Raw genomic sequence first — 5,308 nt, forward strand, 5'->3', positions numbered from 1 at the left:
TTAAGATAAATTCCACGAAGTTCGTAAGAATGTTCTTAAGTGCAATTCTTGAAAAATTCTTAATAAGTTCTCAAATATATTCTTAAGAACATCTTAATTTTTAAATTTTTGTCGTTATCAGAGTGAATACATGACGCACTGATAAACTCACGCTTTATTGTCTTTTTGCGCTTCCTGCGGATTACCCTAATAATCTTAATAAGCACGCACATTATTTTCGTCGCGAGTTTGACTGGTGCTCAGCTTGACGTTTTTAATGCGCCGTGTTTTTGAACAGTTACTTTTAAAGAAAAAATATAAGAATATTCTTAACATTAATTTTTGGGAATACAAAATATTCTTAACTTTTTTTTAAAGTTAAAAAATAAGAAGAAAATGGCAGTTAAGAAGAAATTTCTTCTTAAGAATGTTTCATGAATCCGGCCCCAGGTTTTCAAATGTGCTTATACTCTCCATCTCACTCAAATGAGCAATGCTGCCCTTTATTTGACAAGATAAGGCAGATAATACTTCCTGCCTTGATGGCCTAGATAGATATTTTTGTGTGTGGCAATCGCTATCAATCTCCACAGCCCTTAAGCCATGCACACTTCAAACGAGAGCGCTACATGGGGTTTGTCATTGTAGGAGCACAGAGGATATTTAGGCCCTGGGGTGAAGGTTGCCTCTTTAGAAGTAAGAGAACAACCAAGATGCTCATTCGCTTCAGGCACCTTAATAACATTTTCTGCGGATCCAAAGATCCAACCTTCCACGCACATACATGATGAAGTTTTTTTTTTTTTTTACATCCTTGGTGAGTCTTTGCACTTAAGGAGACGTTTTTAAGAAATCGGATTTTAAATCAGCAAATGCCATCTTGTGGGAAGCAACGCCAATGTTAAAAATTCAAAATCAATTCCTCCTGTTTTCTTCCCAAAATCAGATTCAGGCTGCTACTGTCTTAAAACTACTATAAAAAGTTAAAACAATAAAATTCTGCCTTTATGTCTTTCCAGACCTGAACCACTTTATTTCTTCAGCATGTGCCACTCACTCTTTTCCATGCTTTTACAATGAATGGAATCTAGACCTTTCAAATTTCTAAAAGTACACTGTAAAAAGTAATCACTGAAACTACTTAAGAAAAGCGAGTAAACACAACTGATTTTTACAAATTTGTTGAGTTTACGTAATTACACTGTGTAATGTGAACTTTCAGGTGGATGCAATAGTAAAACTGAACAACTTTAGTAAACAGTACTTAAGAGCATCTAGTTTGTTGGATTAAAGGTATGTTTCCATTGTCTGGTGCAAAGAACAATGAATACAGTTTTAGAGTGAATACAATTTGAAATGGTTAAGTTTTTTTTTTAGAACTGTTTTGTTTGAGTTCTGTGCACTAAGCTTAACTTACATCTCTAAGTTGGCTGAACTTGTCAAATTGAGTTACCAACACTCAAGTTTTCTGGTAACCTATACTTATACACAAGTTACCTATACAAAGTTACAGTAAGTTTTATTAACTCAAAAATGATAAACTAATTTGCCTGAGAAATTTGAGGCAATCAGTTTCCACAGGTTTTCCAAGTAAGTTCAACTCATTACTTTTTACAGTGTATTTAAAAGCAACGTAACATTGCTACATATGGAATGTGTTTTTATACCAAGTTTTCTGAAGTCCTATAATAACTCTGAAAACTGAAAATTTATTCATTATTCATTTAATAATTTTTATCATTATTTAACAAAGCTCCCTTACTAACCACTGTGACCACATCAGTCAGTAACTTAAACAACATCAGTCAGATTTTTGAATAAATCATTCAGATTCTTTTTTTTTTTTTTCATATCAGATCAACCAAACTAAATCAAAAGTAGTATTCATTTACAAATCAGGCATCATTACTTCATTTTCAGCTAAAGTAGTCCAGTCCCTATTCATTGTATTGCATCGAAAAGAGCAAATTTTTCTAAATATCTCCTTTTGAGTTCCACAGAAGAAAGTCAGTTCTACCTCCTTACATAAAGGTTTGGAACAATATGAAAAAGTGAAAGTGACGTGACATGTGGCCAAGTATGGTGACCCATACTCGGAATTAGTGCTCTGCATTTACCCATCCAAAGTGCACACACACAGCAGTGAACACAGTCCCCAGTTCGCTTCAACGAAGTTAGCGCCAACAAAAAAACAACCTTGAGAGTCAGAATCCGTTCTGGAGCTGACTCCAAGGCCTCAAAAGGAGCTTCTATTAAGCCCTCCAGGACGACTGATAAGTCCCAAGAAGGAACTCCAAGGGGGCGTGCTGGTCTCAGATGCCGAACTCCACGCATTAAACGCTGAGACCAACCGATGTCTCCGCAGGGGAATGTCATCCAACTCTCTCTGTGCGGCGATGGCCACAACATAAACTCTCAGGGTAGTAGCCGCCGCCCCTGCCACAAGTTTTTCTTGTAGGAACTCCAGAACTGAACCATATAGGGCAGCTGACTGGGTCCACTGCATGAGCTAAGCATCATGACTCAAAAACCTTCCACTTGGAGGAATACAGTCTCCTCGTGGAAAGGGCTCTGGCACCAGCAATCGTCTCCTGAACATCGGCAGGAAGACTAGAAGTCAAAGCTGGTGGCCTTTAATGGGCCATACCTACAGCTTCCAGATCTCGGGTTGAGGGTGAGGGTAAATGATGATAAATGAGTTGTAATATGAGGGTAAATGATGATAAAAATATACATATTGTTAAGTGAACTATTTCTTTAATTCCCACAATAAAACATTCCTACTCTTGCTTAAATGACAAATTTGTTCCAACTGGCTTGAGAGTTTTGTCCATGTGAGAAAAAGGCAAAAAGAACCTCTCATGCAGCATTCTACCTCCTTCAGGCTCAGATATAAGACTGCATCTTCTCAAGACGATGCCTATACTCTTCCTCGCGTCTCTCAGGTACTGAACACAATCAAACTCAGTCCTGCTGTAGCTCACAGCAGTGGCTCTAGGGATATCCCAATATCTCACTCCAAATCTCCATTTCATCACAGCATACATGCTCCAAACTCACTAGATCTACCAATAACCAGTACTGATGACAACCCCAACTCCTGAAAACATGAATTACACATGTATCACTTAAAAGCATATGCCTGGTTAGCACACATCTACAATTTAAAAAAAGGACACCTGCAGTGGAAAAATATCCTCCAGACCCTGGCAGGATTCACCATAGTGCCCTCTAGTGAGTTTACCACATAATACATTTCAAATTTAAGATCATTTAGTCTTGTGTAGGGCACAAGAGACGCTGCATACATAAGCAACACCAGCTTAAACAACACCTTTTATGAGAACATGTATATTTAAATGCAACACCTCTAGGTGCTACCACATGTTCAGTCAGATTTCTGTGCTGACTAAATCCGTGTAGGATAAATAACCATTAATTAGATCCTCAGAATGTGACCTTGAGAACAGCTACAATCCTTTAACATGTAGCGTTCCTGCGAAGAAAAAATAAACTATCTACTCCATCTTTGTAAGATCTAATTGGCAGAACTTTAATAAAAATGATTAACAAATCCACCCTGCTATGGGATCGTAAATAAACAGTTGTATGGTAAATAAACAGCATACCGGAGATTTCTCTGTAGAACAAATCTTCCATAACTATATTTAGTGCAGAAAGTTCAAATGTGCAAATGGTCTGCACTTTCCCCTTTTTGAAGTAATAAGGAAAACAAGAAATATAAAACAATTTCCATGAAAAATAACATAAATCAAATCATCTTGTTGTAGTAAATATTTCGATGTACTAGGAAATAGAGCACTTATTCTCACCCCACATGCAGTGCACTTCAACTAGAATAGCTAAATAAAGGGACGATTAACATCTGTGAATTAGAAATGAAGAAAAAAGTGAAAACAGCTTTAATTTGTTAATACCAGCGGACTGTTGTCATGTGGATGTACTAAATGCATGTTGGCCTGGAGCACATTGGCTGGGTGCAGTGGCTCGGCAACTGTTAATATGACAAGCCAGCGACTCGGCTGACATAGAGGAGCAATGAAAAATGGATACACAATCTGTTTGTCACTGGCAGAGTTCCACCGGTCCCTTGTTTCCCTCATCTCCATAAGGACACCTATCCTGCTCTATGGCATGATGGGAATTTGGTTAGATATTGATAATAATAATAATAATAATAATAATAAAGAAGAAGCGAATACAGTGGAAGGTCAGCTAAACTGTATATACCTTATCAAGGGTATACCACCAGAATCCTGTGGTTGACTCACTGGGGACAAGGGAGAGATGATTCAATTAGGAGGACCTTTGACCTGTGTTTCCCCCAGACAGCTGGAATCCCAGAGAGGGTAATCAGCAGAGAACTGTGGATCCGATGTATCCATTTCCTGAAGCAAGCATCTCTCAATCACCCAGTGAGGATTTAATGGGGTGACACAAGTTGGATTGCCAACAAGGAAAGTAATGGACACTGATTCATAAGGGACATGTCACTGTATTGACCTTCATCTTGGACCACCAAAACATTGCTCCTATGACATCCTCACAATGGTTTCTGTCAAAGTATTGGCAATCTTCGGATACTATCATGTTTGAAAAAAAGGTTAATTGCAAAAAACTCTTGTAATCATGTACTCTCACTTATGTTTGCTGTATCCACTTATGTCTTTTCCAACTCCATAAAACAAAAGTTAGGATATTTTTAGTATTCTCTCATATTTTTTCCTCTGTTTAATCTAGATTAAAGACATATCTCTTCAGCCAAGCATTGACATGTACTAAAATTATATCTGATAGAAATGGTTACATGATAATCGTTTCCTGCTATGAACTAACATATTTGTTGTATCTGCTTTCCTGAAAACGTCTCGGGTTACTTGCGTAACCCATGTTCTCTGAATAGGGAACGAGACGCTGTGTCGCTATGACGCAATGGAAATGCCCTCTAGGCGTGCCGATTGTCTGAAGCCCGTATAGAATCATGCCAGTTCATTGGCTGATGGCGCGAGCGCCGCCCCACGCTCTTGTGTCGCCGTCCTTATACTGGCGAACACGCCATCTGCTCCTCAGATTTCTCTGCCGAAAAAGACCTTGTCGACAGCGCGAGGAGCTTGGCAGCAGACGCAGCGTCTCATTACGCAAGTAACCCGAGATGTTCTCTTTCATAGGTTCACTCAACGCTGCGTCGCTATGATGCAATTAGAACGATATACCAAACACGCCAAGCTAAAGCGCTGCCGTATCTGGCCCGATGAAGAACCAGATTGTATCCCCGGCTGGTTCCAGCGGACAAAACCCGGGAACCAGG

At 38.9% G+C, this 5,308-nt stretch overlaps 1 pseudogene; it reads right to left on the reverse strand.

The window, feature by feature from the left end:
- Nucleotides 1-2,595: 2,595 nt before the first annotated feature.
- The window catches only part of LOC107753870 (uncharacterized), a 5,849-nt pseudogene continuing 3,136 nt past the window's right edge, over nucleotides 2,596-5,308 (reverse strand).

The sequence above is a fragment of the Sinocyclocheilus rhinocerous genome, unplaced genomic scaffold (assembly GCF_001515625.1).
Source record: "Sinocyclocheilus rhinocerous isolate Xijiao unplaced genomic scaffold, SAMN03320098_v1.1 scaffold711, whole genome shotgun sequence".
Taxonomy (NCBI): domain Eukaryota; kingdom Metazoa; phylum Chordata; class Actinopteri; order Cypriniformes; family Cyprinidae; genus Sinocyclocheilus; species Sinocyclocheilus rhinocerous.